A 17,517-nucleotide genomic window follows, 5' to 3' on the forward strand; every position below is an offset into this window, starting at 1 on the left:
TTTAAACATCTTATCAGGGGAGAGCGCGAACGCAGTCCCCCACTACCAGAAATTATGCAGTCGAGATTCCCACATTTGGGGAATTCGCAGGGGTCAGCACCGCCCGAAGTGCAATGGCGGAGCCTCGCCCTGGGTGAACCACCTTCTTGATCATGGTATCTCCCCTGCCAGGTAAGTATGAGTTGTTCACGTCAGACACACCGACCCCATCCAGCCACACACACATCTGACCCACGGTGTCACGTCATCACAACACTACAGAACACACACACACACACACACACACACACACACACACACACACACACCCGATCATAACAAGCTAACGCACCGTCCACTAAGTAGATCTGACCCAAGAAAAGACACAAATATAATCACTGAACTCTTGCACCCATCATGCTTTGCGCGCCGCTTTACGTCACGTGGTGGTGGGTTACTTCCGTCTTTGACGTTCCCCGTAAACTAGTTCTAGATTTTCCCTCAAACTCCAGTCCGTTTTATCCGAGACGAGCGGATTTCAGACAGAATGTTTGCGCCTCCACAACGACCGATTATATTCACACTATTAACATGAAACACCTCAGAAAGAAAACACAAACAACAACACGTGTTTACATCACCACCACGTTTGAGGAGCTTTAGCGCCATCTGGTGACGAATCATATCAACTGTACCAGTGGAGAGGAAAACAAAGAAAGAAGAAATAAATACGCAAAACTATCAAACTGACAACAATTCGGTCACATTTTCCTCGCAAAAACTGAATTTGGAAATTTACAAAAACTGTCTACAATAAGTGACTTCAATTAGTTCCACGTGTTTCTGAAGAAACTTACCTGAGATGCTCAGACTCAGTCTTGGCGACACAAGAAGACATCATGTAAAGTCCAGAAAAACGCATTTAAGTCACGTCACTGTTATTCATCCAGCAGTACATAGCGTCATCGACTAAATGCCTACAAATAAACTGCAGAACAAATACGTTTAAAGATTAAATCAAGATAACATTTCCCCTCCGGCCTCTAAATACGCGTCCACAAAATGTTCCTAATTAGATGACGTCACGTGTCGCGTTGACCACCTAGAAATTGTCCCATCAAATGTTTCAGGAATGTTCTCCACTAGTGGTCAATGCATGGAAAACATCACCAGCCGCAATGACGATGAGTTTCAAAGCTAAAAAGCAAATACTGAAAATAGGAAAAAGTATAAAAGACAAAAATATGTATGGGGAGAAAAAAGTTATATATTATTATACATGATATATTAAGGACCAAGCCAATAGAGCTTGTTCATGGAATAAGGAGAATTTTTCTAGAAGTGTGTCTACAATGCAGTTGTAATGTATTAATTCATGCTACCAAGCACAGATTACATATTGTTAGAAATAAAGTTCCAAATCGAGTTTTCAATCAACTATTTTTATAGTCATGAGATAAGATAACTTGGTCGACTTAAACTCATCGCACTTCGGTTTTTATTGTCTCCCGATTCCCCGAGATCAGCGGTCCCCAACCACTAATTCTCATTATTATTATTATTTGATTTATTATTGATTTTATAATTGTTCCAATATAGACATGTTGGTTATCAATTTATATAAAAAGTTTTTTTTGATGCTTTTTTTCTCTGCAATTTACATAAAACCACTGCGTTAATTTATTATTAGACTACAGTTTTTCCACAATAGAACCGCTTAGATGAAACTGGTCTGTGGTGGAAAAAAGGTTTGTGGACAGGTGACTTGAGATAAATTAATTTGACCTCGACGTGATTTGAACACGCAACCTTCTGATCTGGAGTCAGACGCGCTACCGTTGCGCCACGAAGTCTTATTTCTTCAATAAGACAATGTCAGAATCAATGCATGTCATGATCAAAGCTTCCCCTACGGGCTCCGGCTGTTCTAAATACGCGTCCACAAAATGTTCTTAATTATGACGTCACGTGTTGCGTTGACCACCTAGAAATTGTCCCAAAGTTAAAAAAAAAAAAAAATTCCTCGAGTTTTTGGCCAACATCCGTAATTTCATTATTGATTTAACTGCGGTACTTTAATTTCTTGTCAATAACTTCTTTAGAATGTACCATCAAATGTTTCAGGAATGTTCTCCACTAGTGGTCAATGCATGGAAAACATCACCAGCCGCAATGACGATGAGTTTCAAAGCTAAAAAGTAAACCAAAATCACATGAACATCATGCATGCTTACTGGAGATGGCTCTCTAAAATAATCCTAGTCCTCAAAGGGGTAAATCAGGGATTTATTTTATATTCCCATAAAGTTGAGGCATTTACAAGAGACTGATTTAAAGAAAGAATTCAACTTAAGCCGGAGAGGCAGAGATATCTCCATCAATCATCTGACATCAGACCTTCCTTTGCCTGTTGAATATTCTGGTATGATCGATTAATCTTGAATAGTGTAGTGGCCAAAAACTATTGTAGAATACTTTGCAAGAAAATAATTGATTAGTTTTTCTAATATTACAGAAGATGCCATTGTTGTGTCATATCAATTTGACCAATGAATTTTTCTAAAAATAAAAAAAAATCCAACCCAGCGCTAGTTTGAATCATTTCGTCAGAGTTAGAGGTTTTCCTTTTTTTTTTAGTGTTGTGAACACAAGTCATCGAGCAAATATTTTTTATAATCAAATATTTTTGATTGCAGATATTCAATCCTGATGCTTTAAAATAAAAAAACACATTTTTCTGATTTTAGAGCATCAAACTCACATTTTCTGCTCAAAAATAAGAAACTCAAAGTGATGCTGATTTTATCATTACAGTCATTTGCTCAGTGGATGAAGCTCTAACATGTTTACTCAGGCTGTGTTCCATAATGATTACCCATCATGCATGAAGTCTGTGGTTCTGCCCCCCCAGCAGGGGTTAAACCAGTAATGTCCAGTAAGACCGGAGCTAATGGCGTCACCAACCGTCCTGCAGGAGTGGAACTGTTTGTTCAACTGCTTCACAAATGTGAGGAGATTAAGTCATGAATTATCAGGCAGTCGACAGTAACCTCTCAAAGTGCTCGGTAGACCACAATGCACTGGGGCGTGAAGGCAGATCACACATGTCAAGTCAACCGTGTGCATTCTGGTTCTGTGACTCCCTTTGCATTTGTAAAGACTTTTTCTTTGAAACAATAAAAACTGTACTAACTGACTGTTAGTCTTTCTCTGTAGCCAAACCCTGCTTTAAAAATTGATAATAATTTAATCCACGCGTAGACCAGTCTGTCCAGTAAAATGGATGAAGTACCAGGTAGCTGAGAATGTAGTCAAACACATCCAGTGTGCTGTGCTGGGTTTCTACTGTTGAATGACTCAAAGGGTTCAGAGTTTTACTGCAAGGCATTAGGAAAGAGTTTAAACGTATTGTAGAAATGTTGGAAGCTTTTCTCTTTGAGCCTCCGCGTGTTCGTTTGTGTTTGGGTAGTGAGAATGTTGGTCATGAAGAAAGACTGGAAACAGATGAAAAATTCTTCGAAGCTTTATTACAGAATATTCTGGGCACAATAGGCTTATCCAAAATGCAGTGCTAGTGTGCAATGAAATACAGAAATCACTCAGTATTTATGTTCTTCAGTAGGCGTGTCTTAACATCAGGCAATATTACACCACACTCAGTTCCCATGTGAAACTAACAGGCCTGTCTCTTCTCAGTAAAACATTCTTCAGATGACGTCGTTTTTTTAGGCACAAGTTACAACGCATATACTTTCATTTCTATATATGGAAACACCTTAATACAATTGAAAGGCACAACGGATATTGTCTTATAAGAAAGTGAAACATGCTCCACGAAGCAGAACCGGCTGATACAGGTCTCACTACAAAAATGCTGAGACCATACAGGAATACATCAACAAGAACTAGTTTAGGTGTAGTTTTTATTTAAATTAAATTCTATAAAGACATATTTAGGACCCAGCAGTGTGCTGCCCTTCAGCATTAGTCATTAGAGTTATACACTGCTGCCCCCTGCTGCTGCTGCCCTGACTTTTTATTTACCCCATGGATCATTCATTTTTTGTTTTGTTGGTTTAAGTATTAACTGCTCCTCTGTTAATATTTCTGAACTGAATTTGAATATTATTATTTAATGATTCGATTTACTTAAATTTTTTTGTATCAAATGGTGCAATGAGTTGGTCAAAATATTTACAATTTAAACCAGGATTTTGTTTTATTTCAGGCAAATGGATGCACTTAAAATCTTTTATGCATTAGATTATTATTATTATTATTATTATTATTATTATTATTATTATTATTATTATTATTATTATTATTATTATTATTATTATTATTATTATTATTATTATTATTATTATTTGAATGTAGAGAAAAAAATTACCTAGGCCTGCCTGTGGTGGGTTACTTCCGTCTTTGACGTTCCCCGTAAACTAGTTCTAGATTTTCCCTCAAATTCCAGTCCGTTTTATCCGAGACGAGCGGACACGAACAACCCGTGTCTACGTCACCACCATGTTTTGAAGCGCTTTAGCGCCATCTGGTGACGAATCATATCAACTGTAGCTGAATTTCAGAAGTAATTTTAGATATTTCTGGCACCATGAAGTGATCGACTCATTCCTAGTTGGAATCCTCAAAGAACCGTCAGTTTGAGTTGTGTCAAATCTGTTTACTGTTTTATTTTGAAAGTTATTAATCCATTGTGCTTTTGTTTTATTTTGAAAGTTCACTTATCCATTTATGCTTCCTGCAATTGCTTCTTATACCATCCAGGTCTTGTATTTCCTTCTGATTTCCTGTTCCGTTTTTGTGTCATCCCTTGTTCTTCATATCTCAAATAAACTTCACTTTCAATATTATTCCCTTGTTTGAATAAACTATCCTGGATCCATATTATTATATTATTTTGGCCCTGATGGATTTATCCAAATCCAAGTAAAGGAGCACAACAGCCTTTGTTTTTATATTGTTAGCTCACACTAAAATCCACTCCAACGCTGAGCCACTGCTGTCACTCTGGAGTTTCAAGGTTAAAAAATAAAGACAGGAAAAAGAAAAAAGTGGAAAAAATGAACAAGAAAGCAATTTTTTTAGAAGATGTCTTTGCAAATTACCAGGTTTGGTAACTTTTTAGTGATAATAAGTTTTAGTCTTAAATTCTTATAGAAAAACCGTGAAGTTGGGCAACTTTCTTAATTTGTCATTTTACCAATCCTCCCAAAATGTTCATCATGTATGATAATTAACAGGGGCTCGGTTCACAAATAAATTATTCTCCGCCTTTTTATTATGTCTGGAAATAGTAAAGAATTTTATGAAAACATTTTAATTCTTCAAAAATAACGTTTTCAATTGAGATGTAGAGATAGGTTTTTTTACGTTCTGCTGCCTTCATGTCACCTAAGGGGTTCAGTAGACCCCTTTAGGTGGAGTCACAGTCTCTCTATAGCTGTGATCATTACATAGATTGATTCTGACATTGTCTCATTGAATAAATAAGACTTCGTGGCGCAACGGTAGCGCGTCTGACTCCAGATCAGAAGGTTGCGTGTTCAAATCACGTCGAGGTCAAATTATCTCAAGTCACCTGTCCACAAACCTTTTTTGCACCACAGACCAATTTCACCTAAGCGGTTCTATTATTTCAATTATAAAATCAATAATAAATCTAATAATAATAATAATAATGAGAATTAGTGGTTGGGGACCGCTGATCTCGGGGAATCGGGAGACAATAAAAACCGAAGCGCGATAAGTTTACGTCGACCAAGTTATCTTATCTCATGACTATAAAAATGGTTGATTGAAAACTCCAACTTTATTTCTAACAATATGTAATCTGTGCTTGGTAGCATGAATTAATACATTACAACTGCATTGTAGACACACTTCTAGAAAAATTCTCCTTATTCCATGAACAAGCTCTATTGGCTTGGTCCTTAATATATCATGTATAATAATATATAACTTTTTTTCTCCCCATACATATTTTTGTCTTTTATACTTTGTCCTATTTTCTGTATTTGCTTTTTAGCTTTGAAACTCATCGTCATTGCGGCTGGTGATGTTTTCCATGCATTGACCACTAGTGGAGAACATTCCTGAAACATTTGATGGGACAATTTCTAGGTGGTCAACGCGACACGTGACGTCATCTAATTAGGAATATTTTGTGGACGCGTATTTAGAGCCCGGAGGGGAAATGGTTTCTTAACTTAATCTTTAAACATATTTGTGCTGCAGTTTATTTGTAGGTATTTAGTCGATGACGCTATGTACTGCTGGATGAATAACAGTGACGTGACTTAAATGCGTTTTTCTGGACTTTACATGATGTCTTCTTGTGTCGCCGAGACTGAGTCTGAGCATCTCAGGTAAGTTTCTTCAGAAACACGTGGAACTAATTGAAGTCACTTATTGTAGACAGTTTTTGTAAATTTCCAAATTCAGATTTTGCGAGGAAAATGTGACCGAATTGTTGTCTGTTTGATAGTTTTGCGTATTTATTTCTTCTTTCTTTGTTTTCCTCTCCACGGGTACAGTTGATATGATTCGTCACCAGATGGCGCTAAAGCTCCTCAAACGTGGTGGTGATGTAAACACGAGTTGTTGTTTGTGTTTTCTTTCTGAGGTGTTTCATGTTAATAGTGTGAATATAATCGGTCGTTGTGGAGGCGCAAACATTCTGCCTGAAATCCGCTCGTCTCGGATAAAACGGACTGGAGTTTGAGGGAAAATCTAGAACTAGTTTACGGGGGACGTCAAAGACGGAAGTAACCACTACCACGTGACGTAAAGCGGCGCGCAAAGCATGATGGGTGCAAGAGTTCAGTGATTATATTTGTGTCTTTTCTTGGGTCAGATCTACTTAGTGGACGGTGCGTTAGCTTGTTATGATCGGGTGTGTGTGTGTGTGTGTGTTTGTTCTCTAGTGTTGTGATGACGTGACACCGTGGGTCAGATGTGTGTGTGGCTGGATGGGGTCGGTGTGTCTGACAAGAACAACTCATACTTACCTGGCAGGGGAGATACCATGATCAAGAAGGTGGTTCACCCAGGGCGAGGCTCCGCCATTGCACTTCGGGCGGTGCTGACCCCTGCGAATTCCCCAAATGTGGGAATCTCGACTGCATAATTTCTGATAGTGGGGGACTGCGTTCGCGCTCTCCCCTGATGACGTGTTTAAAGATAATTATCATGAAGATCTATTGGATAAACATGACAGAGGTCGTTGGTCGGGTTGTATCCTTGAGTCCGTGCTGCTTTGGTAACGTGTAACGTTCTCCATCCAGACATCAGATGCTGATTCAGCTGCTCGGTGTGTTTTGTGCTGCCGGCTTCGACAAAAAACAAAAGTCACTCCAGTAAAACGTGCTAAATTGACCAGCACAGTTTGACTGAAAAGATTTTTCTTCACGAATTACTGGGAAAGTTGTTTAAAAATGTCCAGCATAATACAAAGGCATTGGTGGTTCAGTGGTAGAATTCTCGCCTGCCACGCGGGAGACCCGGGTTCGATTCCCGGCCAATGCATTCCTTTAGCGGCGGTGGAGCAGGTCGTTCAATGCTTTAAGGGGGGGAGGGGGGGAGGGGGGGGTGCTGTTCGATCCCCGCTCTCGCCCAGTCACCACGGAGTGTCAGCTGGCTATATAGAAACAAAACGTAGAGAGCAGTTTATTTGTCAACCATCAGTAGTCACATACAGTGACTACATTTTCTTGAAATGTGTGTGTAAATCGATGTAGTGATTATCAGCCTATCATCAATAAGTGTCCATGAATAGATGTGTGAAGACATGATGACCGATAGAGAAATAAAGTATTACAGTCAACATGTGTGTTGTGATTTGTTTGCTTTTTCATGGATATAAAATTTTCAGAATGAGAAAGATTTTTAAAAAAATAATATGAATATAATAAAAGGAATTTATACAGTCGTGGTACATGTCATGATTTAATGTCATGTAGTATCAAAAATACCCACACACCACACCTTTTTAAAGCCTCTTTATTGTTCACAAGTAATGCATAGGGACAAAAAAAACCCTGTACTGTAACAAAGCAGGCTGGGTTTGTACATGTCAAACGTTTTGTTTAATAGCTCACACCCGAATGTGACATTTGTTTCCTGATCTATATCTACTTGGTGCAAAAGCAACATAAACTGAACTCCACCCAGAGATCACACCTGTGGATCTGAGAGGGCAGCAGTATCACTACAATTCACACGTAACCATGCAGCAATTATACAAGGGCAAAGAGCGTGGAAAATAAACCGTAAGTGTCAGGGAACATTATTTTCATGTGGTGTGACAGTCTCTCCATTCAGACATCTGATGCTGCCGCCATCAGCTGGTTGTTTTGCGCTCTCGACAAAAATATCACTGCAGCAAAGCGTGAAGAAAAACTTGCGGTTACATCTTGAACAATGACCAATTATCACCGAGCTGGGACGTGGAAGCCGAAACATGCACATCTCCCACTCGTGGAGTGAAATCAATGCAAACCAATAATTCCAACAATCAGGTAAATGCATGGAAGACCATTCTGGTTACCACATTTTCAGCTCCTGCAAACAAGTAATGACAAAACCGCACTTGATGATTTAATGAAAAAGATGCTCATCGAAAAAGACAGAAAATTAATGAGATGCCAGATTCTCCTTTGTCTTAAGACCCAAGAGAGGGGCCGAGTTGGTGACCGGGTGTTTCTTAAGGTGATTCAGAGAAGTAATTTGTATATTGTGGATGATTCTGTGGTAACCATTTTCCAATGTTTTGGTTTGTAATTCCAGATTCAAAACTCTGCAAATTGACGTGAGAAATAAAGGTTTGTGCCAAATGAACAACATGGACCATTTCAAAGTTTTTTTTTTACCAACACGTTGTACAGATACGCCTCAATGATACCTAAAGGTAATAATCGGTATGTGTGACCAGTTAAAGGAGGACATTACAAGAAATCCTTGGCCATGTAATATTGGATGTGAGGATTATACGTTCAGCAAAGATGAATGGGAAATCATGGGAAAATTCAATCTTTATTATCATTGTTTCATTATTATTTTTATTATTTCATAGTTAACATACTGTATCATAGTTAACCAATCACATATAACTGGAAGTTTGTATTACACCTGATTTTCTTTGTTAATGATCAACATTAAGATAATTTGTCCGTTTGGGATGATAAAGTGGAGTTTAATCTTTTTAATCTTTTAACATGCAAAAACATGTGACCACCTACTTAAACTATTCAATGAAACTGTAGGAAAATTTGACTGATGTCTGTTTGCATCATTGTGCGTGTCTGGTTGTTTATTATAACTGGGTTATAATAAACAACTGTAAATGTTCGTAAATGTTAAACATTTACAACAACAAAAAACTTTCCAGCTAACAAAATGTTGCATTGCTTTTTAAGAGTTGTTTGCCGATGATAATATTTTGGAGTTATTCAAAATAATGAATAATGTCAAGGAGTAAGTTATAACCGGTCTGAAATATAATTTAAGGCTCAGAACAAAGTCATGCTTGAAAGAACCTCTGAAAGTGTTCACATTAAAAGATCATAAAACATGAAGACATTTCACATACGTCACACATAGGTCACCACGGAGTCTGATGAGCAAGTCAGTCTGAGGCGCTGACGCTTAATTCATTAATTTTACTTAGAATATGTGTGCCATTTTTTCTTTTATCTGTAATGTTTTTTGTTTGTTCGTCTGTACAGCACTTTGGTCGACTGTGGTTGTTGTAAAGTGCTTAACAAATGAAGTTGGATTGGATTGGATTGTATTAGACCTTCTGCAGTCAGTAACCGCTCCAAAGGGTACAGTTGATATGATTCGTCACCAGATGGCGCTAAAGCTCCTCAAACATGGTGGTGATGTAAACACGTGTTGTTGTTTGTGTTTTCTTTCTGAGGTGTTTCATGTTAATAGTGTGAATATAATCGGTCGTTGTGGAGACGCAAAGATTCTGTCTGAAATCCGCTCGTCTCGGATAAAACGGACTGGAGTTTGAGGGAAAATCTAGAACTAGTTTACGGGGAACGTCAAAGACGGAAGTAACCCACCACCACGTGACGTGAAGCGGCGCGCAAAGCATGATGGGTGCAAGAGTTCAGTGATTATATTTGTGTCTTTTCTTGGGTCAGATCTACTTAGTGGACGGTGCGTTAGCTTGTTATGATCGGGTGTGTGTGTGTGTGTGTGTTCTGTAGTGTTGTGATGACGTGACACCGTGGGTCAGATGTGTGTGTGGCTGGATCGGCTCGGTGTGTCTGACGTGAACAACTCATACTTACCTGGCAGGGGAGATACCATGATCAAGAAGGTGGTTCACCCAGGGCGAGGCTCCGCCATTGCACTTCGGGCGGTGCTGACCCCTGCGAATTCCCCAAATGTGGGAATCTCGACTGCATAATTTCTGGTAGTGGGGGACTGCGTTCGCGCTCTCCCCTGATGAGATGTTCAAAAATAATATATTTAGTCAATATTAGTCGGGCGAAGTTTATTGATATATGTAGAATAAGGAGGAAATACAAAACCCGGATGGTATAAGAAGCAATTTCAGGAAGCATAAATGGACAAGTGAAATTTCAAAATAAAACAAAAGGCGCAATGGATTAATAACTTTCAAAATAAAACAGATTTGACACAACTCAAACTGACGGTTCTTTGAGGATTCCAACTAGGAATGAGTCGATCACTTCATGGTGCCAGAAATATCTAAAATTACTTCTAAAATTCAGCTATTTGATTCTTTGCTGCATTCCATTACAAATATCCAAGGAGTATATACAGTGAAATTTCACATACAGGTTACTAATAGATATGGAATGTGGAATATAAATGAGCCATTGCCAAAATATTTACGTCAGACAGCACGATGGCTTGTGGTAATAATCATTCGTGGATACTTCTTGCAGTGCTGCGAGAAAGTTTTTGCCGTCTTCCCAATTTCCTGTTATTCTGCTGACTTGTCAACATTTAAATGTGTCAGATTTTAAAACAAATCTTTATGTCATGCAAATAATTTAAACGCAACTATACAGGTTTAAATGTTATTTAATTTATTTGGAGAGGAGGGGGATTCCCTGTGGAGATTCACGCTTCTACCCATCGGCGGACTGAGGCGCAGCATCCGGGATCATGTCCGTGACGTCAGTGAGAATCAACCAATCACATCACTTAAAAACACGCCAACGATACCGAGAAAGATAAAGCAGCCAATCAGAGAGCAGCCTCAGGTCACATGTCTGCAACTACCAAAACCAGAAAGTCTTCAGAGAAAAATGGACGGGATGTCGTTTGGAAACTCTTTGAGATAAACACTGTCAAACTGTTAAAAGTGTTGATAGTAATATTTCATAAACATAGTTATTCAATATTACCGAATTAATATTAACATTTTTCAGCAAAATAATTCATGAGAAGTTAAATTTTAGTAAATGTATGTCTATTCCATGCTCCCTTTATTAAAATTTTATTTTAGATTTGTTTTTACTTTTGATTATCTGATTATTCAAACCTCGATTATTTCTCAAATGTAACCCAATAATTTTGTTCGAAGAGAATAGGCCATGTTGCTCTTTGTCAGGACCATAAATAAGAGTAGGCACAAAGTTTGACCGCTAGATTGAGAGATTTATCTTTCAAGTTACCTTTCTCCACCACACAGCCCCTGTTGCCATGGGTAACCTGTCCTCCAGATAAAAAACCATCAAGGTCTCAAACCCATCAAAGTCTCCTGTGATGTTTTAGTGGATATATTAGAGTGGATTACAGGACAGAGACAAGTGAGTTATTGTAAACCGTTAAGGTACCAACCAGATTACAGTCTGTTACTCAGGTAAGACCCATCAAACACCTGTGAGTCAGGAACCGACCCAGAACATATCAGAAACATAGTCTGCAGCATCACATATGATCGGGACAGATGCTAGTGTATCTGTGATGGAGTCTTTAACATGTCGAAACAATTGTCAATCTACATTTACTTCCACATTTATCCCTCTTCACATCATCAGCTTCATTATGTGAGGGAGCCTTGAGGGGAACGTGGGTCAGATCTGTGCAGGTACTGACAACGGGAAATTCTAAAATAATTTAAAGTTACTAATCCAATTCTGTGAATATAATTATAATATAATCAAATTAATTTACCAGATTTCTACATCATTCACCTGCAATCCTGTAGAACTCCTTTTTGATTCCGACAGGTTTATCTCCAGGGAAATTGACAAATGAATATTTTTATATTAATTTATTTTATTTAGGCGCAATTCCGCGGGGGAGAAGCGCACATGTCAGCAGCTGAGAATGAAGTATAAAAACATTGTTCACACACACCAGACTTTTCCATCATTTCACGTGTCATTTTTATTATATCCCGCTTGATTTATTGTAATTGACAATGCGTTCGTTCGTTCGTTAGTCCACCAAATATCTTCGCTGCCCTTGCAGATAGAAAGATGAAACAAAAAGCACATTACTCTGGCGGCAAAGGGGATGAAAATGAGATGATGACCTTGACCTTGAGAAATTAGGCCAAGATCAAATTTCAACTTTTGTACAGTCAGAAATCGGGAGAAGGCCTGTGTGAGCAAAACAATAGATCAAAGCTAGTGTTTTGATCTACTTATGCACCAGCTTTGATCTGCTCTCAACCAAAATCGTGTTCTGTTAAATAATGAAATCTATATAAAACTTTTTAAAATTTATTTGAACAAGACCTTGATGGCAAAAAAAGTCATCAAGGTCTCAAAGCCATCAAAGTTTCCTGTGATGTTTAGTGGATATATTAGAGTGGATTAAAGGACAGGTGAGTTATTCCAAACCTTTGTTACATCCTGTTTCTCAGGTAAGACCATCTGAGTCACGAACCAACCGATCATACAGACAACTGTCTGCATATGACAGGACATCTAAAGGCGATAGAACAATATTCAATTCTCTGGGAATTAAAGCTAAGGTTTTTATCAAAAATGCCTCTAAAATACTGTTTTCGTGTTGCTTCGTTACAACTTTCTACTGTTTGCTACCCAGCAGTCAGTCACCGCTCCACGGGTACAGTTGATATGATTCGTCACCAGATGGCGCTAAAGCGCTTCAAAACATGGTGGTGACGTAAACACGTGTTGTTGTTTGTGTTTTCTTTCTGAGGTGTTTCATGTTAATAGTGTGAATATAATCGGTCGTTGTGGAGGCGCAAACATTCTGTCTGAAATCCGCTCGTCTCGGATAAAACGGACTGGAGTTTGAGGGAAAATCTAGAACTAGTTTACGGGGGACGTCAAAGACGGAAGTAACCCACCACCACGTGACGTAAAGCGGCGCGCAAAGCATGATGGGTACAAGAGTTCAGTGATTATATTTGTGTCTTTTCTTGGGTCAGATCTACTTAGTGGACGGTGCGTTCGCTTGTTATGATCGGGTGTGTGTGTGTGTGTGTGTGTGTTCTGTAGTGTTGTGATGACGTGACACCGTGGGTCAGATGTGTGTGTGGCTGGATGGGGTCGGTGTGTCTGACGTGAACAACTCATACTTACCTGGCAGGGGAGATACCATGATCAAGAAGGTGGTTCACCCAGGGCGAGGCTCCGCCATTGCACTTCGGGCGGTGCTGACCCCTGCGAATTCCCCAAATGTGGGAATCTCGACTGCATAATTTCTGGTAGTGGGGGACTGCGTTCGCGCTCTCCCCTGATTAATTGTATAAAGAAAATGATCAACATATGAACAATACGTTAATATATATATTATATATTTTGCGAATTCAAATTTTGACATAATTTTTATTGTGCATATACAATTTAGCCCTTGTCAGCAACATATTAGTCCCGCACAGAGAGGTTGTTCGTATAAATAATATCGTTGGTGTATAAAGTTGTTATAAGTACACCTGTGCATAACATGGTGTCTATTAACGTTATAGAAAACACAAAAGATATATAGTACTATTTATTACAAATAATTTTATTAACAATATTTTTAGTAGATAGATACTTTAATAATCCCGGAGGAAATTGCACAATAATAATAATCTAATGCATAAAAGATTTAAGTGCATCCATTTGCCTGAAATCCTGGTTTAAATTGTAAATATTTTGATCAATTTAGTGCACCATTTGATACAAAAAAAATTAAAGTAAAATAAAATCATTAAATAATAACATTCAAATTCATTTCAGAAATATTAACTGAGGAGCAGTTAATGCTTAAACCAAAAAAACAAAAAATGAGTAATCCATGGGGTAAATAAAGAGTCAGGGCAGCAGCAGGGGGCAGCAGTGTATAACTTTAATGACTCATACTGCAGGGCAGCACACTGCTGGGTCCTAAATATGTCTTTATAGAATTTAATTTAAATAAAAACTACACCTAAACTAGTTCTACAATACGTTTAAAGTCTTTCCTAATGCCTTGCAGTAAAACTCTGAACCCTTTGAGTCATTCAACAGTAGAAACCCATCACAGCACACTGGATGTGTTTGACTACATTCTCAGCTACCTGGTACTTCATCCATCTTACTGGACAGACTGGTCTACGCGTGGATTAAATTATTATTAATTTTTAAACTACAGTTTGGTTACAGAGAAAGACTAACAGTCGGTTAGCACAGTTTTTATTGTTTCAAAGAAAAAGTCTTTACAAATGCAAAGGGAGTCACAGAACCAGAATGCACACGGTTGACTTGACATGTGTGATCTGCCTTCACGCCCCAGTGCATTGTGGTCTACCGAGCACTTTGTGTGAGAGGTTACTGTCGACTGCCTGATAATTCATGACTTAATCTCCTCACATTTGTGAAGCAGTTGAACAAACAGTTCCACTCCTGCAGGACGGTTGGTGACGCCATTAGCTCCGGTCTTACTGGACATTACTGGTTTAACCCCTGCTGGGGGGGCAGAACCACAGACTTCATGCATGATGGGTAATCATTATGGAACACAGCCTGAGTAAACATGTTAGAGCTTCATCCACTGAGCAAATGACTGTAATGATAAAATCAGCATCACTTTGAGTTTCTTATTTTTGAGCAGAAAATGTGAGTATCGATGCTCTAAAATCAGAAATAAAATCAGAAAAATTTGTTTTTTTTTATTTTAAAGCATCAGGATTGAATATCTGCAATCAAAAATATTTGATTATAAAAAATATTTGATTATAAAAAATATTTGCTCGATGACTTGTGTTTACAAAACTTAAAAAAAAAAAGGAAAACCTCTAACTCTGATAAAATGATTCAAACTAGCGCTGGGTTGGATTTTTTTTTATTTTTAGAAAAATTCATTGGTCAAATTGATATGACACAACAATGGCATCCTCTGTAATATTAGAAAAACTATTTAACCAATTCTTTTCTTGCAAAGTATTCTACAATAGCTTTTGGCCACTACACTATTCAAGTTTAATCGATCATACCAGAATATTCAACAGGCAAAGGAAGGTCTGATGTCAGATGATTGATGGAGATATCTCTGCCTCTCCGGCTTAAGTTGAATTCTTTCTTTAAATCAGTCTCTTGTAAATGCCTCAACTTTATGGGAATATAAAATAAATCCCTGATTTACCCCTTTGAGGACTAGGATTATCTTAGAAAGCCTCGTGAAAACAAATAGCGTGCGTCTGAAAACAACCGTGTCGAACACAAACCAGAAACAAAAGGTGAAAGTTACGCACACGCTTCATACATGTCAGCTATATCTGGTCCCCAGGGCGGTGCCACTGAGCCAGCTGTAGTTCATGTTCTGTGTAATGACCCATGGTCACATACCTCTCTGGGGTGGCCTGTCTCTATTCATTCAGATGCACTGATACATGTTTGGCACGCCCCAAATAAGCATTCTCCAGTAAGCATGCATGATGTTCATGTGATTTTGGTCCAGTTAATCCTTCCTCCTTCTGCAGCACCTGCATGAATCCAGGTTTAATACTCTAGTAAAGGGAGAATGTGGAGGTCATCTTTATGTAATTTTACCCGCTGTTTCCTTTGCATAGCGTCAAAGTGAATATTCTCAGCACACGTCGTGATTACAAGGGTAAAAATAATGCAGCCGTTCATTAATTTTAGATTGCTGAAAATAATATTTGTTCATGCACAGATCGCAGTTTCATCAGCAGCTCAATCTCATGATTTTTTAGTCAGTGCTTCCCCTTTTCTGGACAGTTTTGCCAAGAGGTCCAGTCAATTTGAGATGGACGGACAACTGACTCGATGAAATTGAATCGGGGTCCCCGGTGGGCGGGGGCTTCTGTCTTACAGGGTGCAAACGGACCAACTAGCCTAGTATAATTATAGCCTCCCTGTTACCACACCATGCACACGTGACCCCGACAGCTTCAGTTTCAGTGGAGTAAATCCAACTCCCCATACTCCAGCAGGAGCTGCGACGTTTGGATTGGAAAAATGTCCAGTTGAATCGATATATCAGCATAATTGTCAATCAAATTTTCATTTCATTTTGCACAAAACATAGATCAAACATGAATTTTTTTTTTTTAAATTTTTTGAGGAGAAAATCCATTCCATTAAACTTCATGCTGTGTGCGTGATCTATAGCTCCAGGCTAACCCTGAACAGACAGGTGTTGAGTGGGAGAAGCTGTAAATATAGTCTGCCATAAAGGTGTTATTTATAGAGGCTTGCTGCGTTATTGTATTCGGCTGCCAAGCACATTTTCTTTCATTAAAAAAAAATGTCCCTAATGAAAGAACTCACTCCTCTACTAGTGGCAGGAATATTCCCCTCTCCTGATCAGAGGGGACTTGATCTGCTCTCACGCTGTACTCTGAATGTACCGCTGCTTGTAGCTGCAGCCTGACCCTGTGCTATTCTGATGCAGGTCGGTGCAGTTGGCATGCATTCCTCTACAAGGGTCACGCTGTATATGTTTCATCAGAGTTCTCCTGCAAGGCTACAAACTAATGCTCACTTCCTCCGACACGTTCTGCTGCACACACTGAAGGGAAGACAGAAATGAATCGCCTTCCAACCACCTGAGGCCTCAGAGAACGTGGGATGGGTACACCGAATGATTTCTTGATCATAGAAAACTTTTTTTTTTAAAAATACTCACTGGGTTGACCCATTCTATGATGGAAAATGTCCAAGGTGTAATGACTGAATATGTCAGTAGCTTGAAGCATCTTGTGAGGCTTAAGGAACTCAATCTGGAGGGGCATGAGGGGCGGTGAATTGAAATATCGCCAACTTGTTGCATAACTGTTCTAGACTGGATGCTCTGGGTTAAATGTCAGCAGCTAGCCGCCTTATCTGCCCTCTCGCAGGTGAAACGTTGCTGAATTTCAAGATCGGTTGTCACCCGTATGTGTGCTTGAAATGCAGCTAAAGTGCTTTCCTATCATTTGACACAAAATTCACGTAAATTCAATAATATCCATGCAGAGAGTTGCGTGCTGAACTGAGCGCAAAATCCTATCAGAGACTAATTTGGTGGCCTCTGACTCGGAGGGCGACAGGCAGCAGACAGCTGTGTAACCCGAGATAGGATTTCAGTTCA

General features: G+C 38.8%; 7 non-coding genes across 7 annotated transcripts; 5 read left to right on the forward strand and 2 right to left on the reverse strand.

Annotated features, from left to right (window-relative positions):
• Positions 1–14: 14 nt before the first annotated feature.
• LOC137606775 (U1 spliceosomal RNA) lies at positions 15–179 on the reverse strand. Its single transcript, XR_011037920.1, has one exon. It is a non-coding gene; the product is annotated as a U1 spliceosomal RNA (small nuclear RNA).
• Positions 180–1,760: 1,581 nt separating this feature from the next.
• On the reverse strand, positions 1,761–1,832 carry trnaw-cca (transfer RNA tryptophan (anticodon CCA)). Its single transcript has one exon. It is a non-coding gene; the product is annotated as a tRNA-Trp (tRNA).
• A 3,655-nt stretch (positions 1,833–5,487) lies between these two features.
• Positions 5,488–5,559, forward strand: trnaw-cca (transfer RNA tryptophan (anticodon CCA)). The gene has a single exon. It is a non-coding gene; the product is annotated as a tRNA-Trp (tRNA).
• A 1,437-nt stretch (positions 5,560–6,996) lies between these two features.
• On the forward strand, positions 6,997–7,161 carry LOC137606787 (U1 spliceosomal RNA). The gene has a single exon (XR_011037932.1). It is a non-coding gene; the product is annotated as a U1 spliceosomal RNA (small nuclear RNA).
• A 289-nt stretch (positions 7,162–7,450) lies between these two features.
• trnag-gcc (transfer RNA glycine (anticodon GCC)) lies at positions 7,451–7,521 on the forward strand. Its single transcript has one exon. It is a non-coding gene; the product is annotated as a tRNA-Gly (tRNA).
• A 2,766-nt stretch (positions 7,522–10,287) lies between these two features.
• On the forward strand, positions 10,288–10,452 carry LOC137606785 (U1 spliceosomal RNA). The gene has a single exon (XR_011037930.1). It is a non-coding gene; the product is annotated as a U1 spliceosomal RNA (small nuclear RNA).
• Positions 10,453–13,533: 3,081 nt separating this feature from the next.
• Positions 13,534–13,698, forward strand: LOC137606786 (U1 spliceosomal RNA). The gene has a single exon (XR_011037931.1). It is a non-coding gene; the product is annotated as a U1 spliceosomal RNA (small nuclear RNA).
• Positions 13,699–17,517: the final 3,819 nt, after the last annotated feature.

Source organism: Antennarius striatus, chromosome 13, assembly GCF_040054535.1.
Source record: "Antennarius striatus isolate MH-2024 chromosome 13, ASM4005453v1, whole genome shotgun sequence".
Classification (NCBI taxonomy): Eukaryota; Metazoa; Chordata; class Actinopteri; order Lophiiformes; family Antennariidae; genus Antennarius; species Antennarius striatus.